Raw genomic sequence first — 27135 nt, 5'->3', positions numbered from 1 at the left:
TCATTTATTTCCGCTGAATTGAAACAATCATCGTCTTCGCGAACGCGTACACAACTTTCCAGTGACGCCATTTTAAACAATGACCTTTGCCCGACGGTTTTCGAATAATCCCGAGGGCTTTCGAAGTACGTCTGTAATACTGTCATCGGAAATATCAGCACTTCCTTAAAATACGGTCAGTGTACCACGACTTAAAGTTAGATTTCAACGAGTCCTTGAAAGGTTTGTTGACGGCAAGATTCAAGGGGTTGCAGCAGATCGGTAAACAGGCCGGACCAAACACAATGGCGATGTTGTCGTCGTGTAGGTTTTTCAAAAAATCTTCACATCGATGTGCTCTGAATATCAAACATTTTCAGGGCTTTTTGTTTTTCAGGTAACCGCAACTCCTGGCGTGACGATGTCACATACGGAATGATAACAGTGTCTAAATACCGATGCATTGTTTACCGTATTTTTTACTGAGTGTGAACTGCAGTAATAATAGCGATAACTCTCGGACGTGTGTTGACTAGTGGAAGTGTAACACTAGTTTTTAATGTGTGGATTAGTAACAGACATTGGATAATAAGGGGCGGACCAGTTGATATCTTTGGGGGGGGGGCAGGAATATTGAAATGAAGCCTACTTTTGTTCCCCTATCTGATATGGATTTTTTTCCACCAGATCTTGTCTCTATTTTTTTTTTGGCACGCAACAGTTGTTTTTATTCATTTATTTTTCAGTATTTTAAAGCGGGAGGGTCGTCACCTGCGCACGCGCGGGAGTTGAATCCGAAGCGACGATAACAACACGCGCTAAAAACGCAAAGGCTCATGGGCAGGCGCTTGTTTGTAAACAATGACACGCTATGGCCATCTGACGCATGTGCAGGTGACGACTCCCCCGCTTTAAGTAAAGTAGATGACTTGTATAATAGCCCTTTTCACAGTCCCTCTATCTGTGACACAACTGACTATATATATGAAAGCCTTTGTCAACTAAACAACGAGCAATACTATACTATACTAAAAACCCCCACTGCCCCCACGGTGCCGCAACCACTTCGGTCAAGTACTGTCAACAAAGAACCCGAAACAGCACCATCACACTCGTTAATGATTCAATTACGGATAAATTTGAGTGCTGTATCGACATAGACTTTCTTCGTGTCCAGTTTCTAATATTGTTTCCGTTTTTACTTCTATCAGGATCACACCTGAAATATTTTAACACGGAATAATACTAGTACGTCTGTTACGTATTTAGCTAATGCAATACTGCCCTCAGTCGGTAATATGTTCGTCAATCCACCACCCCCATCGATAATAAATGAATTGTTAGAGACAGTTTATACAGAAATACAGCAGAACATAGTTGATAAAATTGTTGAGGGAAAGGATCAATAAAAATCATTCTTTAAAAATTGTATTTTTTGTCCTGTCTTGTCTTGATTTTTTTTCAGAGGTCTAAAAGTTTCAGTTTTACATGCATATAGTGTAGGATTTTTTTTTCAAGCATAATCATAGAATTTAATTTCTTCACAAAATCTTCCTGTCCCTCAGGATATCAAATGGTCCTCCCCTAAATGCTCTTTGCTCTTATTTGTTAAGATTCTGTTTTAAATTTATTGACAATCACTAAAAAAATGAAAGGTCAAAGTCGAAATAATAAATCTGCAAGGAGAACGCGAATAATAAAACGCGTGAATTAGACGAAATTTGATTTCACAGAAAAATTTCATCGCGTGAATAATTTCCCGGCGGAAATGATCATGGAACCTTTGAATTTAAACGGCAGTAGTCGTCGCGCCACGCATGTGCAACATTTGTGTTGTAAACATTGATTTTACCACAATCCAATGTGCACTTCTGATGGAAATCACAAGTATGAGGTTTGACCTGGGTGCGACTTGAAATAATTACCGCCGGTGACTCCTTCTATACCTTCCAATCACCTAAAAATACCTAAATTAAAGCTTGGTAAGGTCTCAGTTTGTACTCGTTGATCTGCTCAACAGCCAAAGTCGCCATCTTGTTTACATGAGACCCATATATCTCGCACATGCGCGGCGCGACGACGACCGCCCTTTAAACCAGTTGTAACTCTGTTTATACTTTCATGTTCACACCACACTACATCAAGTGAAAAAGGATACCTAGTTGGACGGATGAACCCCTCAGTGTACGACTCCAAATATACGAATAAAGGAATTCACTTGATCGATCAAACTAATTTGAAAATACGTAATTTATCACATGAATTTGACAAATTATAATGAACACCTGAGCATTCCGTAATCCTTATCCTAGCTTTTATCATTGTATCAATTATCAGTAACACACTTTCTTTGTTCTCTCACTCAATATGGACTCCAACAAAGTGATATACATTCTCCTCGTGTCCAGTGTTACAACGTACATACATATATGTAACACACCATTCACAAAGCCTCACAGATCATTGATACAGTGGAACAAATGTGTAAGGGGACGATAAATTTTGGGGTTCGGCACAGGAAAGATACATGTGGTTCATCGATATAGTTACCAAGACCGAGAGCAGGGGCAACCAATCCCAGGCGGCACACACATACACTTCAACTCCACAATCTTTAATGCAATCTACTTCAGTAAAATAAACAAAGGTGCAAAAATTAGCATATGCATATAAATATGGATATCCCTTAAATATATCAAAGAAAGAAAGGAAACCTAACCTTTTAGTTTAAATGTGCTAATCGGTCCCTCACTGAATACTAAAATTAGCTAATTCGTCCCTAATAAAGCCAATATTATAAACAACAAATGAACAATACCCATCAATCGATCACAAAACACAGGTGTGAATGAGGAACAGTTCAGCATCAATGTTCACATCAAATCGCAGTTCGCTCACAGTCAGCTTCCGTGCACGGCTCTTGAAATTTGACACAATTCACCGTTGAGGGCGCGGTCTGGTTGTGTCCGCAGATTACCCAGGGTTGAAGTTGAGGGCGCTGCTCAACAAGAACGGGCGCGGTCTGCGTGTGCTCATTCGCTGGTTCCCAGTGTCCCTTGCGAATGGCAAGTATGACGCAGGTAACTAGTAATCGCCATATTGTTCCACTGGGCCGGGATTCCGGCCCAAAGGCACGCGTCTGAGTGACGTAATTTGAAAACATACTAATATTCGCTCCCCAGACAGTCTGCCAGCAAGGACTAAATAGTTGAGATGGTTCTGGAATTACTCGTTGTTTCTATACAAATTGATAACCAAAGAAACAGATTTTCACTCGCCCAACTTTCAAAAGTAAGCGCTGACGTCAGGTAACCAAGGGAAATAGAACGAGAAAGTGATGCCCCAATGAGAATGCCGAAACCGTTATTCGTTACCGACTTCTTGTGACTTGGTGCGCCATGACACATGAGGCGGGAACCAGCCAAGGTGTGTCCACAGGGAGTTGGACAAACTTATGTATTTTAATAAATTATTAAATAATAAAATGTTATATAACTTTTCTTTCACCCCCCTTCCTAGTATCGATTTCAAGTATTCTTTGTTCATACCACTCAGTCTTTATCATAATCTTTGTTTAACAACTCTTTTCTTTATCACAATCTTTGTTACACGCTAATGACTATATGCAAATTTTAATGTGCGATGTACACACAACATTCACACCCTATTATAGTAAAATCACAGTCAGCTGGCGCACACGTGATAATTAAATAAATATGATATTTATTATATGGGGGCCGCCATCTTGAATGACGCATAAAACTAAATAAGAGACAAGTTGTGAAACGCGTTTTTCAGATTCCTACAAATCAGGACAAAAATACCAATCTTTCACAAAAATACGGTCCGTTGGGGTTATATTAAGCCAACCGATAACAAAATTCGGCCTAATTCGTCGTTTTTGTGTGAAAAAATCCCTTGCATACGAACACCTAATTACGCGAAGAACATAGAACACTCAGCCGGGGTATTTGAAACCGAAATTGTCATCTAAGCGTTAGGCCGTCGCTGATTGGCTGCTGAGCTGGAATGCCAATTTTTAGTTTTAAATACCCCCAGGAAAGTGTTCTATGTTCTTCGCGTAATTAGGTGTTCGTATGCAAGGGATTTTTCCACACAAAAACGACGAATTAGGCCGAATTTTGTTATCGGTTGGCTTAATATAACCCGAACGGACCGTATTTTTGTGAAAGATTGGTATTTTTGTCCTGATTTGTAGGAATCTGAAAAACGCGTTTCACAACTTGTCTCTTATTTAGTTGTATGCGTCATTCAAGATGGCGGCCCCCATATAGTAAATATCGTATTTATTTTATTATCACGTTTGCGCCAGCTGACTGTGAGTAAAATACCCCAAGGATTGTCCACCGATTACCCAAGTACATCGTCGAGGGCGCTGTTCAACAAGTCGGGCGTGGCATGGATTACCGAGGTACAGCACTGAGGGCGATGTGCAATATAGTGTTATCAAAAGTAGAACAACAGTCATAATGAATCGTCGTAATCAGAAATAATTGTACTGTTGTCTGTACAGTGGACACACATTGACTACAGATCCCAACTTACAGTACAAGTGTTATTCAGCAGACAGTTTGAATGTAGAAAAGTTGAGAGGTGGAATTACTGTACCCTATATCAGCATAGTTACCGCCGCCAGTTTCCAGTCAGCTGTTCTTGTGATGAATGAGAACTGATGTCACCACGGACACACCAAAAGTTGAGATTCACCCACTTCTGCTGCATATGAAATCTTGAAATACAGCAGGAAACGTCGATTCCGGTCCACTTTCTCAAAAACAGATCTCTGAGTTCCGCTTCTCATAAACTAGCTGGATATGAGAACTATACCCTAGCTAAATCTTGTTTTAAGCAGGAAAGCAACTGCTTTCCACAGAGCTGTCTCAAAACACTTTGGTCACTCTGGGAACTATCCGCTGACTAATCTGCAAGCTAAACGAACAACTTTACTGGGGCAACTCCTCCACCCTTGAACGTACCCCATAGGTCAAGGAGTCCACCATCTGATAATGACGGTGTACTTTTTGACAGGTATTAATGATCAAAAAATTCCTTGATCCCTATATGAAGTGAAACACCGCTCCGCACATTGTTTCTGAAAAAAGTGTGAAAATTATCTGGAATGTGCTTATAGCTTTTGAAATCTGGATAACTGTTCATGATTATCAATAGCTCAAAAATTAAAAAAACCTGCATTCAATACACTATTATCACATGTCTAATTAGTTAACATATTAATTTCTCGACTAATTAATATTAATCACATTAATTCCTTATTAAGCTATTAGCTTCTATCCTAATTAGCACTAGGTAGCCATTAACTCGCTTGTAATAAGTTATTTCATCTTCATCTCCAAGTCGGTCTCCATGGTTACCCCTATAGCCACCAAGAAACCTATAGTACTCTGTACAGGAAACGCACTTCAAACTCAGTAAGGGATTAAGCAATTCTCAATGGCTTCTAATAAAAATCACAAATCATATATGGTATACTAGGGTTAATCTTCAAGCATTACATCTTTGCTAATTATACTCATTACCACACAATTGGCTTTAGCCTACTTTTTAACTGAAGTTCACAAACACTAGCTATTACACAAAGTACCTTTTATTCTCACCAACTGATAGTGAGTTCTCAGATATCAATAAACAAAAATACGAGCTGGTATACGTACATTGACATGCACTAGCTATCATACACTGGGTCTATTGACTTACATTGCATATTCAATCAGAATCTACTCTTAATCGTATCAAGTCATGAACTGCTAATTATTTTATTCCAGAAGAACCACATGCAGTCACGTACTTGACCCTACCAATGTCCCGTCTTGTCTGGGGACGGCACACTTGATACTGCGTACTGGTATTAAGTACATCTAAGCACCACACGGTTACCATGCTGCCATGTTAATACAAAAGCTGGTATTCTCAACAACGATAGGGTGGTTTATCATATCGAGCATGTCACATTCACCTCTGACAATAATTGTCTTCACATCACATCATATATTCCACGTTATAGCCTGTGCATATACATTGCTACATTTACGTAGGCGTTATGATCTAGATTATGTTCAGTTGATATTTCAGATATGTTTATATTCTATGATTTCAACATTCAGCTTGGCGTACTTGAGCTTGTGTGCCTCACCATCATATTGATTTCCCAGAAATTTCATTTTTCTGTTCATGTATATGGGGGTGAGATTAATGCTAAGATTATTTATATTTGCTTTATTTGATTGTTTTTTTATCTGTAGATTGTAATTAATTTGACATTTTAAAATTGTCTTTGCATTAGGATGGCAATGTCTTGACATTTTTATATTGTCTTTGTATTAGGTTTTGACTTTGCATTTTTTGAACTTTCATTATTATTCCTTGTGTTGCATAATCATAATTTATGCGGAATCAAACACCCTAGCCCATGTATTATGATACCCCGGACATTGGCAGCGAATTGATTGGTGGTTGTGATATTATCTATTGTATTTTGTTAATGTTTTTCTTTTTGTCTCACACCTCTGTAGCTGGTATTAACTAGATTTGCTTTATTCAGGGTTTTCCCATTTTGTGTATTTCAATGCGTTCTTTGAATGACTTAAAACCATAGTGTCTCCACACTGCAACCAACATTTCATAATTTAGAGGTTGGCACCACTCGGTTACCATGCCGCCATTCTTCGTGAACTCAAACAGGCGACTCTGTGCATGGAACGGGTATCCGAGGTGACCTCTGCGATGACTGGCTTCATTCGAGGTACCACACATACCTCCTTCGTTAATCAGCGATTGACATCACGCGAAGAGTTCCGACAATGGCGCATGGGTGATGCTCACTCCTCCTTATTTTGCCCCAACTACTTGTGTCTGTGCTATTTCCTTAGAGTTAATTATATTTAAATTATTGTCTGTTACTTTTCTCAGATATCGTATGCGAAGACTGGAGATTCGTATGGATATTTCTACAGAGGATGTGTTGACTCCGATGAATGTCTCATTGGCTGTGCTACATGAAATGAAATGAAATGATCAGTCTTGGAACATTCACATAAATGTACAAAAAAAAAGATATATGCACCTCAAGATCAAGAACGAGATAAGATATGAGGTGCTATTCTGCTCCACCAGTAGTACCCGCAATATATCAATCTAAGCAGTCAATTCATGAAGGGACTTTTTACAACCAATGCGAGATGGATACTATTTTTTCAGACGTAATTTCAATTTAGCATTCAGTATGGTAGTATAATGTGTGGAACAGTCAAAAACGTTGATAGCAGAAACATCTAAAGAAATCTTGCTTTCGGGTTTTTCAAATTTTGGGGCGAATTCTACAATATTCACATTTAATAACACTTCTGGAAATATAAGACCCCAGTATTTTAGAAATCCGTCTTTCATGGTTGGAAGAACAGATGTTAAGACCTTGGAAAGTTCAATAAACCTGGCTTTATATAGTGTTTTATTCAGGTCAGGTTTCTAATATAAGCTGGTCAAGTCATTGGCTTTTCAGAAGTGTAGATTGCTAGTAGTCAGAATTACATCCTTGCTGAATATAGAATTACTTGACGCAACAGAGAAACCGAGTTACTTGATTATAAATTCATAATAATATTTCCTACAAGAAACACAATATGATAGCAGCTTAGTCAGTAGGGACAATCACATATTTGTCATGAAGAGAGATAAATCACTAAATATACATTTGGGTCTACTCTGGAAGCACGATTGCAGTTTGTGAATGTGGAAGCATACTGCACCTGTAATAGCTTTCATTCCGACAGTCTGTCAGATTCAACCCTTTTGAGCCAATTTACTTGTATGCTCTTTAAAATGATTATAAAATTATACCGCTAATTGATTTTAGGAGGCTCTCTATATGTCGAAGACCAGCACGTTGCACACGAGTCAGACCACTTGATAATATAACCGTTGGGGGCATAGTTATATGAGGAAGACGAGTAGCAGGCCCGTAGCCAGCACTTTTGAATAGGGGGTTCGAAAACAACAATTTTATATTTGATGTGAAATGTGTGAATTTTATAATATTCAAAAAGTGTGTTTGAGCTCTGTTACAGACATTTTTATAATATCGGTTTTAAATTAAATTTTATTGGTAAGATATTTTACATAACATCTTTGAACTATTTTACCATTTTAGAGAAGGGGTCCTGAGCTATTCCTCACCTTCAGACAAACACATCCACACCATTGATCCACTACGGCAAAATGTTGTACACAAAAAAGACAAGACTGTACGTACTAGTATCTTATATTTTATGGTACAAGGCTACTTACGAGTTTTTTCGCTCTTCGCAGATGTTAGCGCACATAAAAGTGACACGATTGCATGTCGAAATCTGTCTACAATTATTCGTTTTAGTATTAGTCAATTTAGTATTATGTAATTTTATTTCTATACAGGACCTCAGCCTATCGTACAAAATGTAATGGGTAGAAAAGTGCATAGCACGTTTTAAACACAATACAACATCCATGTAAACATATGGTACTAAGTTAAGGTAGCGAGAAGGGTTTTGTGACGTTTTTAAATAAAACATTCTCTGTTTGTTGTCTCGTTCAGAACAGTAATTTAGGTTATATATATCAAAAGACTAAGTATAGAGGTACAAGTTCGCACAAACTGGACAGTCATTGTTTACATAATTATCACGTGACATCAAAAATGGCGAACCTTGTAAAAATGACTAAGTCCACGATTGCGAGAGCACACTGCGGAATTTCCTGGTGAAATTTACGTCATGCATTGTCCGTAATCAAGTCCATTGAAATGCGTCTCCGATAATCAAAAGAGCTATTATTCCGATTTCTATGCAGGTTTGTTTTTTTGTCCTTAAATTATTTCATACTTGGCACCTTTAACAGACTATTATTCTGTGACAAAGCATTTTCTTTAAAAACTCAGACATATTTCGCACCATCATTATCTTTTGAACGATAACGGCGAGTTTGAATGTCCTAGTCCGAACGCACTTGATTTGGCGGCGGTCCCAATGAGTTGTACTCGATCAAAACTTCAACTCGAGAAAAACGAGAAAAACAGTTTTGGTTAATAAAACACTGTAGATTTGCTGCATTATTATAAATATACACTAAAATGGCAAAACATATTAACCACTGATATCATAGAACTCATAAAGAGTGTCAGATAATGAATAACTTCAAGCTCGAGCGTGAAAAATGAAGAAAACTGCTGGCATTTGAGTCCGTACTCCAGGAACGTTCGGGTTTTCCATTGTTATGCAAACGAACAACGAAGGATAATCCTCTGAAACATTACTGTCCCACTGTACACGCTGACAGTTTACAAACAAGCTAATCCTTCAAGTGTCGTTGATAAGACATCTAATAAAACGGTTTTCATGGTGAAACAAAATGGCAGATGTTTGAAAAAAAATTTCTGTGTCAGAGTGCGACACTGAGTGGCAGATTTTTCTTTGCCTCGTCTGTCAACGCTTTCTTTCTTTTCTTCGCCATTGCGTTAGAAAAAAATGTATTAGTAAAATAGAATATTGACTTGGAAAATAAAACGATTTAAAAGAAAGTTGTGCAAAGTTACAGTACTCCTTTCGCGCAACCTCCCGCCCGCTTCCGCTTTCCAATCACCTTTTTCTCTCGCTTTTGCGACCGCTTGTTGAATTCGACCGGACAATTTCCGCTTTATTTTCGATTGCGCAAACCCTGAAATATCACCGCCCACCTGCTCGCTCGCGCGCATTTTAAATTCGGACTAACAGAATAATTTCCGAGGTTCACATTGTCTTATAATTGTCTTTCTGTTTTTTATAGATGTTGAACAGCTGACAAAAGTTCAAATACTTTTTGTTTTAACTATCTATAATTATATGCACGCAACCTGACCCTTTGACCTCGATTTGGCTTGGACTGAATATTTTATTTTATACAAAATGTATTTCAACACAAGTACGACAAGGTTGTCCGGGGTTTCTTTCCTGATTGTTGAGTCTTCGCAATGTGTTTTGTATAATTATTGTTGTTTTCCCCCGATGCTGAAGAACCGTAAAGCTAAATGGCAGTTACATGCATGGGCTGAGTGAAAGAAAATATTTCTAAGCCTAAAATAAAACCTAATATTACACCTCTTTGTGTATTTGTTAATTTTACATATGTTTGTCATGACAGTATGTTTGTAAATATCTAGAAAAATCTCGTCTTTCGTTGATAATTTCGATTGTTTGTTTGGAATGTCGACCCCCGTTGTAGTATTTTCTGCTAGTGTTTTAAAACACTAATTTGAGCAACGTTATTTCGCAATTTCGATCTTTGTTAACCTGGGATGATGTATCAAGGTCTAAAGTAACCGTTTTATCAATTTTTGAAAAATCAAGAAAAAAGTGAAAATTTCCCTTCTCGCTACCTTAAGCTGAATTCATATTCATCTCGCCGCTTGAAAACTTTTAAAAGATATAGAGCTATTTGATATATGGTGTGTCAGTTTGTGTAGCGACGAAGTAAGCCCAGACTGTCAGTATTTGCATAATTGCATAGGGTTATTGACAAAAGATCAGCCCTTAGATCATTATAAAATGGACATATAAAAAGAAAGTGAATTTCATTTTCTACCATGCTAAATTCGAACGTATCACTGCAAAAACTAAAAAAATATTGATCTAACTGTATTTTTGTGTGTCTGCCTAATTCAACATTATGTTTATGGCCAAAACAGCGAAAACTCGTCAGTATATATTTTAGTCTATAATTGCTTGCCAGGTTATAATACTACTTTGATTTTTCCAAAAGTACACAGCCTGGATGATTGTGAAATTGAGGCATGCCGCTAATTTTTTATTCTTTGAGTAAATATCCCTAAGAAATTTGCAGTATCTCCAACTTGTTTTCAAACCAGACAATGCCGAAACTATATTTGAACAGGCGATTTTTATGTGGGTTTCCTAAGCAAGTCTGCCGGTCTTGTCTAATTGTTTAAGCATGATATAACATGTTTTGGGGTTTCAGTAATTTTAACCAATATGAGATACAACGCTTTAAATAACCACAGCACAATGGCAGCCTTCCACATTCGTCTAACATCGCTACATTTTTGTACAACTATTAATGTTAAGTACCGGGTAGATATCTGCAAAATGTTATCTGTACCCTCTCCATTTCCGAATTTACGTACCCCCATATCGCTACCACAAGAAATAGTTGGCACAATGATTGCATCAAACAAATTAAATGCACTAAACAATGGCATACTACTAAGTTTCTTACAGTATGTAAATATATTTGGTTCACTGTAAATCTGTTTTTAGAGGGCGGTAAAATAATATGCATACAGTGGCAGTTTAGCAGCGGTCTCAATATACTTCAATGACTACAACTCCTTTTATGAACCCACTAAAAATATAGTAAATTTTCTGAGACATAAAAAAAAACGTGTAAAAAAAATACGTTTGCAATTTATGATTCATCGCATAGTTTCAGTGCTGAAGCAACACTGTGGGGTGAATTGTTGGCTGCAAGAAGCTCTTCAACCTATACAACTCGTGATGATAAATCTTCGGCATTTTTTTAATGATATGTTCAACCCGTAGCTGTACAATATTTTCCAATAACATAGGCTACACGTACTAATACAATAAGTTAACTATATTTGGCTGATACACTTGGAACAAAACAGTATATATGCCATCATTAACTTGAATAATACAAAACTAATGAACCGAACTAGGAAAGTACAGTGTGGTGTTGTCGTGTCAATCCCGTTCGATCCCCACACTTTACTAACTGAGCGAACATTAGCACAAGACAAAGTGCCCTATTCAGGACCACCACATCCTTCAGAAAGTGACTAGCATTACATTATTGTTTCAATGTTGTTTTAATATTTAACATCAGGTGCTTGAACGCGATCTTCATTGCACCATCGCGGAAAAACCGAATAAAAGATTGCCTATTTATAACAACCTGTTTTGGTTGGCTGCTGTTGAGCTGAGACGGCATAACTTCACGATTGACATTTAAAGCTCGTTGCCCTCTAAATGCTCATTACTATGCATTACTCATTACATTACTCTGATAGTTATCTCACGGAGTCAAGTGATTTAAACAATGATAATTATTTTAATTAATACTGTTTGTTTTATTATGTTCTAATCTACGATCATAAATCTATCCACTCCCAAAATTTAGGGGGTTCAACCGAACCCCCCGAACCCCCCAAACTACGGGCCTGAGTAGTCACAACACAAGGTAAATCACTATGATGGCAGTTGTAAATATTTATACGCTGTAATGCATTTCTATAGTTGAATATCTTAGAGGCTATTGTATTGCTGTCTGAATAGGAACAGATTGATTTTGAAAATAAGTGGGTGTGGTGGAAATAACCTTCTGATTGTGTAGTATATTGCTGACGTTGATAGAGTCGATTTCCTCAATCAAATGTTTGATTGAACTGGTTTGAAAAGCCTGCTGTGTAAAATATCGGCAGTAATACTAATTAGTCTACGTCTCAGTGTACCTTAATCCAAACACGTAGTCCGTAAACGCTTCATGTCACTGAGTGTATATATAATGAAGACCCATGGTTCTTTTATTTGTGCGACATTTATTTGACAATGTAGCACCATTCAATTTAAGCCGATGATAATGTTTATGCCAATGAGTACATCTTCAACGCTCAGTGGAAGGAAACATTGACATGACATTTACCTCACTACATCTTAGACTGACGGTGTGATGTTGTCATTGCATCCATATGACATGGCACTAGCTACTTGTCTAATCCAGAAGTTTTCTCTCTCTCAATTTGGGGATATTAGTGTGGTGCTATATTTTTCTATAATGAGAACTCGCATGGAGTGATCGTCCTGGCTGAGATGTTTAGAAAGTACAACAAAGTATTATCCACTCCATGGCGATGATTACTCATTCTGTTTGTCATGTTTCCCCAATATACACCAGACAATGCACAAAACACATATATTCTATAAGTAACGTTTTTAGTTGTACAATCTAGACATTTAGTGTTAGATAATTTCCATTTTAAATTGCTACTGAATTATGTTACCCATTCTGTGGTAGAGGCCAGTGCAATTTGAAGAACAGTGCTAGCAGTGTCGGCATCTATTTGGAATTAACTTCTTATTATTAGTATGTCATAAGGCAATAATTACAATTTAAAAGTTGGTTGGTTTTATGTGTACAAATAAAACTTCAATTATTTTCACTTTTAGGCCGATGTCGTCTGGACCCGAATATTAAGTGTTTTGTGGCGAATACGTGGCAGCGCGAACTTGGCACGGCGCCCGACTTTTACAATGCTTTTCAAATTATAATCATGTTAATTGTACTTGGTGGTTGGTCTATTACAGAGCACGATTAAAGTATTTCAGTCACACAAGCGTGTTTTATTCGCTCCAGGTAAATATCTCTCTATTTTACTTCTTAACCACGCAGCAATGTATGTTTGCCAATTAAATGTATACATACATTATTCATTATTCATTGTAGTGCAGATTCTCTGTTAAATTACACTCACTCATGTCCCGATCAACTCGCTCCCAAAAACTTCATTCAGGACAACACGTCAACTAGTCAGCATGACAATGCAATACAAAATCTACACCAGCCTCCTAATCCAGACATGTATAGTAAATCTTATCCGAATTCGAATATGAACGCCATGGAAAGAAAACTTTTATTGCCCTGGAGTGGGTGTCATTGTCTTCTGTATCGAGGTGATTATCAACAAGTTCAGTGCTGGCTGTTATGATTGTTCTAACTCCCCATGAGTGTAATGCATGTTTACACCGAATTATGTAAACGAGTACGACGTCAATACAATGGACGGATACACCAAATGATGTTGATACTATTTTCGTGCTACAGGGCAGATATAAAATTGCTTGGCAGAAGAGTTCAAAATTCGTTTCGAGTTTGTGGGTTACACAACTTACAATGCATTTGCCAGCAGTGAATTAATTTAGTACTCTCACGTGCCTTATGTTTATTACATGTATAAAGAGACAAGACTATCGCGGCGTTTTATGAATGAATCAAACCATGGCAACACTCACACAAGTAAAAAAGACGCTCATAAATTGTTAATTATATATAGTGGTTTATCACTTTTACGATCACTGTTACTTGCACAATACCACGCATTGTCATGGGAGATTTTGAGGGGCAAGAGAGTCATTCCTCTTCAACTGTGTCGTATCGACAAAGGGCTTCAGCTTGATTGATGCCTCCCCCAACATTTTTTCGGCGATCACCAATTAATTTCGTTGTTTTATATTTTAGTTACTAAAGTACTGTTCATCATGCGTTTCTTGCTGGTCATTGCTCTCCGTATGTATTATATTTGCTGTCAGAAAATATATTATAATTGCATGTCATTATATAAATATCCTGCGTTGTACATTGTTTACATTTGAATCGTAGATTCGTCGAATACATTCCATTCGTGTGTGATATGGTTCAAAAGAACAAACACCTACAACTAAGCATCAATGCCATTTCAATGATTTATTTTGTATTCAAAAAACACGCAGCGCACATTTTGACAGGAAAGTTGCTTTTGGTTTCCTAATTACATTGATTATATTGCCAGATCATAACATTTTGCTCAAGACCGGTTATTAAGTGCCGTTTTTATGCACAATTTGTTGTATACTAGTATGTCATCGAAAAATGGTGTATAATAAATGAGAACTGTCATCGTGTTTGTGAACGTGTTATAATTATACGAATCTAACATTTATGTGAATGATTACATTTCAATAGTTATATTTTCTACAAGTGGTGTGGAATCAAGGAAATGCTACGTGTGTGAATCACTGTATCCTGCTACTGGCGATCCTTGTGTAACTGGAAATGACCTTTCTGATTTTGCCGAAGACTGTGGTGATGACCAAATATGTGCAGTGAGTATATTCTGTTATTTATTTGTATTGACCGTGCTAATTATTTAGTATACATACATGTGTAATACAACAAATATTTATCATACAAATTTGCATGAATAACTGGAAACTTCCTAACCCTGTTTGTCTTTTAGGTTTAATCGAAATTAATAATTTATGACGTCACATACTATTAACATGTTGATGTAGTCTTACTATTTTTTTTTGTTTTGACTAACATTCTGTTTCATATTATTTCGTAAATATTGACTTCAACAAGTTGTTATACTTGAAAATACTATCTTGTTCGTTATTAGTATTTCAATTATTGTTTGTTACCCTCATTAGAAACATAATCAGAAGTACAAAGGCTCATATGATTATTTCCAAAGGGGATGTGCTGACAGAGATTTGTGTTTCATAGGCTGTAAACAATCGTTCAGTAATGGTGAGTGTAGATATTATGGGTACCTCGTATCAACTTGAGTTGTACCATAACAAATGCATGTTTCCACAGATACTTTTTTATTATATACATACTCAATGTATTTTCTATATCAAAAGACCTCATTCAGTCATGTGTAAGACACGTGACTGAAGTATATTGTGATTTATTTCAAAGGTTTGCGTTTACGGAATATACAGCTGAACTAAAAACATCGTTCATGAAATTATTAGACGATTTTATCTTCTTATTTTTATGTTTTCATTTATCCAACAGTTACTGTTGAAGTCTGCAGTGCGTGTTGTGGCACCGATCTTTGTAACGGGTGTACGGCTCTTATGGGAAGCACTTTTCTGGTGACTGCTTTATTTGCAATTCCACGATACCTGGTTGCGTGAAATTCGGGCATTAAAACGTGGACTCAGCAATTTTTACTTCGCGAGTAAAAAGTGAACATGAGCGCATATCTGTTGTTCGGCATCCAGCGTCAGCGATGTCTGACGTCATCCATTATCCCTTAACATACTTTTTTAAATAATAAATGTTCTAATCCTTTTTAAATGTTCAAGCAATTTAAAATTCAGTTTATTGTATTGCACATATGTTTTTTAGGGTTATTGGTTAAATATGTCTTTAATGTTAAATTATTGATATTATACAAAATCACCAAACTCATTTGCAAACACAGCGTATATCTTTGAATCACTTGCGATCTATTACAGAAAGGCGGGTGAAGTTATAATCTTTTGACTGTGCTCTATGAAGAAATGCAAAATCTAATCACGATTTATCTAAAAATATGTTAATAACAGTTAAAATGTTCCAAAAGTTAAATGATATCGAAAATATTAGTTTATTATTATTATTATTATTATTATTATTATTATTATTATTATTATTATTATTATTATTATTATTATTATTATTATTATTATTATTATTATTATCTAGTCAACAAAGTTACAATAGTTTCAAATATGTCTCACTGGGAAACAGTGTTCCAAAAAGTCAGTAGCAACCATGAATCTATATTGTCATGGTTACGTATCAAGTTTATGTGCGAATGTAATGATGGGATAGAATGAAACACTGTTTGAAAATCCAATAAAGTTGCATGGTTTTCTCACTAAAAGATGTTTTACAGCTATTTAGATGTGTGATGTGTTAATAGATTATTAATACTACGTAATACGTAATGTGTAGTAAAATGAAATGCTTCTGTACACCAGTGAATTTGTTGTTAAAGCATGGTATATTTACTTAATTGTCCACCGTGTACTGGTACTGAAATCGGGGAGAGATAACGAGAGAGTTTTCTGATTTTGATAGAAAGATATTGTTAGTGTGGTTATTAAGTATTCAACTAGTTTTAGTCTGATTAGTGGACAACCTCGATCTAATTTAAGTACACAAATGTTGCAATTTTTGATGGACATTATTGCCAATTGATAGAAACTGCATTTCACAAAAATCGTAGAAACAATTCTGCCTCGGATGTGCACTTTTAATCTTGGATTTGCCTGATTTAACGAAACAAATCTAATATGAAATCACATTCCATATGCCAACACTCCCCAAGCTTTTCACACAAAGTGTCTGATAAGTAGCAATAGGTGAGTAAACAAAATGCAATATGGTCAAGAAAATAAGTTCCAATCTTTTGCAGTTTCCTTGTATCTTGCTACGAATAATAATAATGTCTTCGATAATCGGTGTATTTGTGCAAGCCTGGACTGATGCGTTAGGCACAATATTCAGAAATGATTATGAAATCACATGAACGTGACGATCTATTCGTGTGGTTGGTTGCTGTAGTCAATACATGGACGTCTTTGGGGCGGAACGGCTACAATCTTGTACAGGCCATTATCCTTCATCATAATAATAGAAATATAGAATTGAAACCGTTAGAAATATAATTCAAGCATATACCATTAAATTTAATTATTCACGCTCCTAAACCTCAAAAATCACTAATACTTGTTTCAGGTCGATTATCCTCCACAATACTAACTAAGGAAACAAAAAATGCACAAATTTTGTTTCGTGGTGAGGATATTGAAACTGTGGCCTATTTCATATTTCATATATCCTCGTTAAAGTGGTTTAAACTAACCAGTTTATAATAAAATAATTTAACAACCTTGAGACGCGCATAGCAAACCAGTCTTCAGCATAGCTGGCAATGTTGATGTTTTAGTGTTCGGAACAATATGGCAGTGCATGTGACCAACATTGGTGACTACGTCATGTGGTTGTTTCGCTCCTCTTAGGTGTTACAGGTAGTCAATAGGTGAAAATACAGATTTAAAGATAAAGGATAAAGATATTTTTAATTTTGACTGTCATGTTTGTCAAATAATCTTTTAAGTGTTTATTAACAAAAACTAACATGTACAGGGTGTATCTTCAAGGTCGTGAATAAGGATGTCCTAGATATTGAGGTGAATGCTTCAGTTAACTGAAATAGACCATACTCATTTTATCTGGTACACATTTCACATTGAATACGTAATTGCACCAAGCACCTTATGATAACAACTATAATACACTTTATCCGACAGAATAAGTATTTTTGGGAACTATACACTGTTAATGCAGCAAAATAATTTAAAACATACAATCCCGCCGATTCTACAAATTACTTGTTTAGATTCACTGACCCATAAACGGTTATGTATCCAGGTCACACTTCAATTGTACCTGATTAGCGAAGCAATAAATCTGACTTTTGAGTAAGTTTGAATAACCCCAAACATAATAATCGCGTATATACGTATACAAGTTTACTTTTCTATTGACAATGAATGGTTATTCAGAGCGTATTTCTATCACTTCTATACACTTTTTAGACACTCATGACAACGTGTTGTGATTAACTGCATTGTTGTTCAGTTTCCAGGTGACTATCCGTTCAGCCAATCAATGAATGTATCCAAAAGCAACGCAATAACATCAATAAACTTATTTCTTCAACTATTCTTCCATTACAACCTTTGGAAGCAAACCAGCGTACTTGTGAAGAAAGACTCTACACCGAGGCAGGTCTGTGCAATATTATATCATTTGATTAAATGTAAATAAGTTTTATCGCGATTCTTATTAAGTCACATTTTTTCTAATATATCTCTCAACATGCTTTTAAAAACGATACTATGTGTTACAATATATCATTTTATACTTTTATTTTATCATTTTCGTTGCTTATTTTCAACCAAATGAATGCAAAATTACACTGTTACCAAATCTCTGTCACATTTTTGAAAAGAAAAAATCGAAATATTTTGTTCACTCTAGTTTGTAATCCCGTTTGTAATACGTTGTCCACAGTGGTAATCAGCATTTCTAGAATCCTGTGATGTCTTGTCAAAACTCACATATGGGTCTATTGAGTAGAGAGAACAGCCGTGCTGTTAATCAGATTGATGAATTCGACCTCCTCGGTTGTATACTGAATTTAGAAGTATAATTCGGGAAATGCTTCGCAACATTCTATGAAAAGAAATACAATATACAACATATTGTATATTATCTTCTTCTACGTTGTTAAATTGTCGTTTTTAAAACAAACCCCTCCCATGAAAATGAGGGTATCCAGGAGTGCAGACAGTTTGGATAGAAAGAGTTGAACAAACACCGCTGGAAATTTTGCTAAGGATATTTTTCAAAGGAGATTTGTAAGGAGATTGGCGCTTTTCATGATCAATTCATTTTAGCGCCTGCTATAATGCAATATAGTTTAAAACATACCAATTTAGATTCACTGATACATAGATAGTTATGTACCACAGGTCACACTTCAAGTGAAGAAATCAATTTTATAGACTTATTAGATATTACTTTGTATTTGGGAACATTGAGCAATTCCTCAGTTATAATATTTAAATTTGAGTAAATAAATCATCATTAAAATTCTGTTATTTTTCTAATGAATAATTATTAGGGTTGTTGCTTGCTACAAGACTATATATACATCATGCGTTTATTTTTTCTCATTGTTTTGAGTATGTATTTTAATTTAACTTCTGTGTATGTTTTGAATAAATATTCTTATATTTGAACATGTATATACATTGTGTTGGAATCGTCAATTACAGGTTATGTTTGATTTTAATCTACAGCCACATACACGTCTATTTCAAACTTCTCGCGTTTAAACGCTCTCCTCTGATGAGATTTGACAACCAATTAGTCATTCAATAAAACACAAGTTTTGATTGGTTGACACTTGTGAGATGTTATATACATCTAAAGCCATAAAGCAGAGACCATGGTTTTAAGCCACAAAAGCCTCTACCTACATAAGATTTTAATCCGGACTTGAATAAAGTAAGAAAACAAACCAATATCGAATTTGATCAGATTCAACAGAACATCTCTTTGCTGCACTATTCTATGATCGGAATATTTATTTATTTATTTATTTATTTATTTATCCCGTCGTATTTGAAAAATCAGTATAATGTACTTCTGTTTTCATAGTTATATTTTTTTACAAGTTGTGTGAATTCAAGGAAATGCTACTAGTGTGCATCATCCGATGAAGTCATTTCATGAGTCTTGTATTACAGGCACTGATCTCACAGTCGTGGATTGCGGGAGTAATCAAGTATGCACCGTAAGTGTGTTCTTTATATTTGTACCACGCTTTCAATGTGACCCATTTTATTGACCGCGCAGTTGTTTAAAAAAACACTTATTTTATGCGAGTGTTTCATAACAACAACCACCCTGTGATTGTATTGGCAGATGCATATTGGGGAAACTATTCATGATATTTGTGGTCAAATAGTAGTTTATTTGCAGTTGCACATGCGCTATTGTGCCGTTCACCATGGAATCGTGTTGCATTGACGCCTTCGCAAAATCCGTTTGTGAATTTGGTCTGCTAGTACGTTTAGTATGTGTTCTTGGCAAATTTGCTCTGAAATCACGCTTGTATTATATTCAAAATTAATTTACACGAAATTACACAAAACAGATATTCACACCATGGAGGTATAAACAGAAGGAGTTATAATTTGTTTAGGCCTATTACATTTCTTTTGTTTCTAGTCGAGTTAATCCTCTTATCTTGTCTGTTTAAACATCCTTTGATATCCATGATCATTTCCGACGCTAGCGTTCACTGTCCTCTGTTGCTATGTGGTGTTCTGCGAGAATAAGAAAGAATGTCATTGAATTTTTAAAATCGGCCGATCGCGATCAATCAGTAAGTTATGCTGTTTTTTCCGTTTTTTCTTGAATATTTCTATAGGATATTTCAATTGCTGTTTTCGCAGGGTTGCACCAAATTGGCCCACTTATATGTTAGTTTGAATTGAAGCCTACTTTACGATCTTTGCAGTGGTGTGGTTAAAACTATGTCCCTCCAGAATACTCCACTCATGCAATAGACGACGTAAACTTGAACTGTTTCGAGTTTTTTTCGTTAACGGTATTGCATGATTTCCGAGTACATATTTCGCCATTACCCAGGCGTCGCGGTTTTGAGACAAAATACTAGTATATCCTCTTCAATCACGACTTCTTCAATTTCATTCACTTCCGCTGAATTGAAACACTCATCGACTTTGTCTTGACAAACGCGTACACAACTTTCGAGTGACGCCATTTTAAACAATGACCTTTGGTCCGACGGTTTTCGTATAATCCCGAGGGCTTCGAAGTACGTCTGTACATGGAGGTAATAAGAATCTCCATGGTCTGTAATACTGACTTTGGAAATATCACTTCCTTCAAAATATGGCCAGTGTACCACGATTTAAAGTTAGATTTCAACGAGTCCTTGAAAGTTTGTTGACGGCAAGATTCGAGCGAGGGCTTGCAGCCGATCGGTACAACAGCCCGGAACAAACACAGTGGCGATGTTGTCGTGTAGTTTTTTCAAAATATCTTCACATCGATTAGCTGCAGCTCTGTAGCTCACTTAGTTTCCCTGTCAGTTATTTCGTTCGTCGTGGTTATTTCGTTCGTCGTGGTGTAAACTGACAGGCAAACCAAGTGAGCTACAGAACTGCAGCTACACATCGATGTGCTCTGAATACATCAAATATTTCCAGGGCTTTTTGTTTTTCAGGTAACCTCAGCTTCTGGCATGACGATGTCACATACGGAATGATAACAGTGTCTAAATAGCGACGCATTGCTTTCCGTATTTTGTACTTGGCAAAATGGCTGCTGCGCTAGGTGTGAACTGCAGTACATAATAGAGATAATCGGACGTGCGTTGACTAGTGGAAGTGTAACACTAGTTTTTAATGTGTGGATTAGTAACAGACATTGAATAATAAATGCTCTTTGTTATTATTTGTTAAGATTCTGTTTTAAATTTATTGACAATCACTTATAAATGAAAGGTCAAAGTTGAAATAATTCATCTGCAAGGAGAACGCAAATAATAAAATGCGCGAATTAGACGAAATTTGATTTTACGGGGAAATTTCCCGTCCTACAGTATGTTAATTCGCCTTATTACTACCTGTGACCAGTGTTCATGGAACACATTAGTTTGATTATTTTAATGTTCCTTTTACCTCTGGTGTGACAACTGCTCACAGAATCTTGTTATCGAGTTTGAATTATTGTACTTAACAAAAACAAACGTTTTACCAATATCACCTGTGATGGCGCATTTCATAACATGTGGGTTTCTCTGTGGTGACCTTTAACCCCACCTGCCATCTTTTGTGTGTTCCTAGGGGTTCGAAGGAGAAATCAAGAATCAACGTAGAATCGGTTCATCAATCCACAATTGCAATCTCTGGTGTGTTATTATGTTTTCATGTATGATTACCCAAAATTATATATACAACGCAAATCTCCGACTGACCGTCGAGAAGCCCTTTCACAAATGGTGACCCCGACGTGATTGTGGAATTACTGATGATTCGCCGACGATTTTGGTAATAGTTCTCAGTGAAGTGCTAAAGACTGGAAATAGGATCTGATTTAAGGAGCTCCGCTGTGTGCTGACATTCCCTGGTGAGCTGAATGAATGCGTGATCGTTGTTTCAAGGTGAAATCAAGACAAGGGATTTTGTTGACATTTTTACTGAACTTCTCAAAATTATTGCATTGCAGTAAAAAAACAATTACATAGCACTTATGATATATTAGATTAAAAAAAATATTACAAAATGTAGATGTCATACGAGTTAGGGTACGCAGTTTTTTTATGTTGTGCAACATTAACACCTGCTTGATATTGTAATTTGTTAGCACAGATAGTATTTAAGATTCAAAGTAACAGGTGTCTTGGTGTAGTGACACCGTATTGTATTGTGTCTGGTTACATGTATGTTTTCACTAATTTGATATAGACACATGTAATATTATAGGTCGATGTATAGTAGAGCAGTTACCATTTTTCTAAGTAATTTCTTTGTCTTATTAATATCCTCATGATTAGATAGTATTTCTGCTCCCTAGTTTTTTTTACAATGTCAACTGTAGGTGATCTGAGTGTAGGCAATGCAACGGCACAGATGGAGGCTGGTTACGTATCTACCAACAGAGGAAGAGCAGGTCAGGTGACATTATCTGTGTTAAATGAACATGAGTTGAATAGTCCTAGACCTATGCTGGGAGTGGGTGCAACTGCAGGTAATGTGCAAACTGGTGCAAGCCAGAATAGTCAGCCAATACCCCAACTACATCATCAGCCTACATACTCCACTATTAATGTACCTGGTCAGCATACCCCGTTCAGACCGAAAGATGGTTATATTGGTGCAGGTCCTACTCCAGGTGTTGCTACGACGACAGCTGGTTATAGAAATGCTATGGGCAAGAATGCTGGCTTGAATCCATTAGCCATGTCAACTCCGACTAACTACCTGATACCGTTAAGGTTTGATATGGAGCCAAGAGTGAAAGTGGGTGGACATGACATGCTACAGTATGTACCAGGTCAGTTGCCTAGTAACCACAATTATAATGATACACCCTCAACACTGCAACATACACCTCAACATACCTCAACACCTCAACATACCCTGTTGTTAATCCAACCGCTCCAACCCATCAACCTACCTTTCAGTATAGTGGGGCAGCACAACCTCAGGCTAACATGATCTCTTCACACCAAATCCGAAGTGTACCTCTATTCACGGGTAGTCCAGACGGTAAGATTCTGATTGAGGACTGGGTAAGGGACATGAACTATTTGTTAAATGCTGGTGCTATGTCATCACATTTGAAGTTCTTGACTATTGTGAGAAATCTTAGTGGTGAGGCTAGGAAACTTGTTCTGAATCTACCACCCAGTCAGCAGACTCCTGAGAAAGCGTTTGACGAGTTATGTGCTGAATATGGTGATGCCCGCTGCTCCCTAGACCCTATGGCTGATTTTTATTCATGTATTCAAAACACTAATGAATCTGCTTGTTCATATGCAGTTTCACTTGAAGCTAGTTTGAGAACCATTGAAGAGAGACAGAATGGTGGATGTCCACTACCTGACCGTGACTACCGCCTCACTCATCAGTTTATGCAGGGCCTGCATGATGAAGACGTTTACAATCGTGTGTACCCGATGCAGCCATGGCGTTTGAAGTTTCGTGAGTTACAAGAACAGCTGAGACGTTTATCACATGAAAAGAGGAGAGCTACAGTGACAGTAAAGCCTAAGAAAGCACAGAGTCAACCTGTAGTGATACCTGATAATGGTAAGACAGCTAAACCAGATAAAAGTAAACAAGATGGTGGTGTAAAGTCTGAGATGTCTGAGGTAACAGAGTTGTTGAAACGAATGGCATGCAGTCAGGAAGAGCAAGCAAAAAAATGCTGGCTCTTGAGCAGCGAAAAGAGGCCATGACTTCTAAACCTCAGCCTTGTGCAACATATAGGGGTATTTCAGCTTATCGGACTCGCCCCAGTCGCACTGAACCAATTACTTGTTTTAATTATGGTAAGGAAGGACATATCAGTAGAGAGTGTGTTGAACCAACTAGGATGCAAGAGAATGGGGTTAGACATAATCCTTTAAACCAGTAGAGACTGTAATTGAAGGGCATGTTACAGGTGACCTTGAGAGAACCAGCCCTACTGAGACAGTTACTGAGAAGTCATGTCTGAGCCAATCTAGTGTACATGGTGTCCCGGAACGAGAGTCTTCACTGACTTCGGTCAATTCACAGCATCAGTTAGTTGGTCCAGCTAATGAGGACATGGTTGTGGTTAATGGTGTGTCTTGTTGTGCTCTTATTGATACAGGTTCACAGATCACTTCAGTTACTGAGACATTTGTCCAACACCATCCTCAACTTTGTCACCAACCTCTGGAGTCTAGTAGTGTTGTCATTGAGGGAGCTCCTGCTCACTTGGTACCATATAAGGGTGTTATTTTTCTTTGTCTTGAGTTTCTTGGTAATTGTTATAAAGGTGTCCCAGCTTTTGTAGTTCCTAATACTGATTATAGGAGTAAGGTCCCCTTACTCATTGGTACAAATGTTATTAGGGCCAGTTGCACTCACATGAGAAATACTCTTGGTAGATGCTACCTGACTAAAGTAAGGAACACTTCTTCTGTATGGTACAGTGTCTACAAAGATACAGCAAAGGCTGAAGTTGGAGACCCTGGTGGTTGCATTGGTAAGGCCATATATACTGGACGACGATCGTTATCCATTCCAGCTGAATCTGAAGTGCATGTCAAATGTAGTGTTCCAAAAATGCCTGGAAATCAGTCTTTCACTGTACTTGTTGAGAGACCAGTAGACAATGGTAAACTTGACAGCATTGCAACAGCGAGGAGTTTGAGTAAGGTAGAAGATGGCCAAGTAGTGGTGCGAGTATGCAACCTGTCGGCTAGACCTGTGAAAATTTATCGCAACACTGCATTGGCGTCTTTGCATATAGGTGTGCATGTTGAAGAGGTACTGTCTGCCAACCCAAACGAACCTACAAAAATGTCTAAACCTGCTGAGACGAAACACCAAACTACGAGAAAACGTACCAAGGGTAAACTTTTGAGTGAGCAGAATTGTATGTCACAGTCCGAAACAGCAGTGCAGATGAACGTCCCAGGAGTAGATCTAAGTGGTGCAGCAGTCAACAGTCCTGAGGAGCTCAGGCAGTTACGGGAGTTGCTTGGGCGTAATAATGACGTATTTTCCAAACACTCCCTTGACTATGGTTGTACCTCTACTGTGCAGCACGAGATCCCACTCATTGATGATAGGCCATTTCGTTTGCCACATCGCAGAATCCCCCCTGCTCAGTATCAGGATGTAATGACTCATCTTAAAGACATGGAGGATTCGGGGGTTATACGTCCAAGTAAATCACCTTATGCTTCCCCCATCGTTGTTCGTAAGAAGGATGGTAGTTTGCGAATATGTATCGATTATCGGCAGTTAAACGCTCGCTCGGTGCGGGATGCATATCCTTTGCCAAGGATGGATGAGGCTCTGGAAGCTCTTGGAAAAGCGAAGTATTTTTCTTCACTTGACCTCACATCAGGTTACTGGCAGATAGAAGTAGCTGAGAATGATCGTTACAAGACAGCGTTCACTACCCCGATGGGTCTGTTTGAAACAAATCGAATGCCATTTGGGCTTCAAAATGGCCTTGCTAGTTTTTCTCGCCTCATGATGTGCTGTTTGAGGGATCAGAACTTTTCTACTCTTCTTTTGTATTTGAATGACATTATTGTCTTTTCAAGCACTTTTGGGGAACATTTAACTAGATTGCAGTTGGTGTTCTATAGGCTTAGACAGCATAAGTTGAAACTGAAGGCAGAGAAATGTCATTTCCTTCGTGAGGAGGTTAGATATTTAGGGCATGTCGTTACTGCAAATGGTGTCACTACTGACCCTGAAAAGATTGACAAGGTGAGGGTGTGGAAGAGACCAAATAACCGCAAAGAAGTGTTTCAATTCCTGGGATTTACTGGTTATTACCGTAGATTTGTGAAGGGCTACTCTGAAATTGCGGTGCCACTGAACCGACTGACATCTGGGGATGCTCGGAAAAAGAAAGGTAGAAAACATCAGGAAAAGCTGCCACCATTTGAGTGGACACCCGAATGTGAATCTGCCTTCTTGATGCTGAAAAAGAAGCTCACCACAGCACCCATTCTTGGTTACCCGGACTTTACACTACCGTTCACCCTGCAAATAGATGCGTCTGTTGATGGACTTGGTCCAGTACTCATTCAAACCCAGGAAGGACAAGAACGTGTCATTGCATATGCCAGTCGGGGGGGGGGGGGTGCTAACACCATCAGAAACTCGATACCCGGCCCATAAGTTAGAATTCCTTGCTTTGAAGTGGGCTGTAACTGACAAACTGAGAGACTATCTCTATGGTAATGTGTTTACTGTCTGGAATGACAACAATCCTCTGGTTTATATAAAACTACTGCTAAGTTAGACTATATTGGACTATATTGGATATCTCAATTGGCTATGTTCAATTTTGAAATTAAGTACCGCCCTGGTAAGAGTAATGCTAACGCAGATGGTTTATCGAGAATGCCGAGAGAAGATGTTGCAGAGACGCTTAGAGTAGTCAGTTCAGTGGTGATGAAAAAAGAAGATGGTAATAGTAACAGCAAATCAGAGATATCGATAAGGAAAGTTAAGGTAGAGATGCAGGTTCATGGGCACTTGGGAGTGAATTTTTTTTGTTTTGCTTTTTATTATCCAAACAGTCTTGTTTATGGACTGTAAAATTTTTTTAGCATTGTAAATAGTGGAACATACTCAAAAAACGATTTTAAAATATAGATAACAGGTGCAAACAGTCTCTCTTTTGAATGCTTAGCAAAATTTAGCAAGGCTGTACATA

At 37.4% G+C, this 27135-nt stretch overlaps 1 protein-coding gene across 1 annotated transcript in view; it reads left to right on the top strand.

Moving 5' to 3' along the window:
- LOC102809981 (uncharacterized) overlaps positions 1-27135 on the top strand; it is a 56922-nt gene that overhangs the window by 5948 nt on the left and 23839 nt on the right. The window lies entirely within an intron of this gene.

This window comes from Saccoglossus kowalevskii, chromosome 15 (genome assembly GCF_978046115.1).
Source record: "Saccoglossus kowalevskii chromosome 15, keSacKowa6.1, whole genome shotgun sequence".
In the NCBI taxonomy this organism is placed as follows: domain Eukaryota; kingdom Metazoa; phylum Hemichordata; class Enteropneusta; family Harrimaniidae; genus Saccoglossus; species Saccoglossus kowalevskii.
Note: the sequence above shows the minus strand (reverse complement) of the source record. Positions and strands in the feature narration are given on the sequence as shown.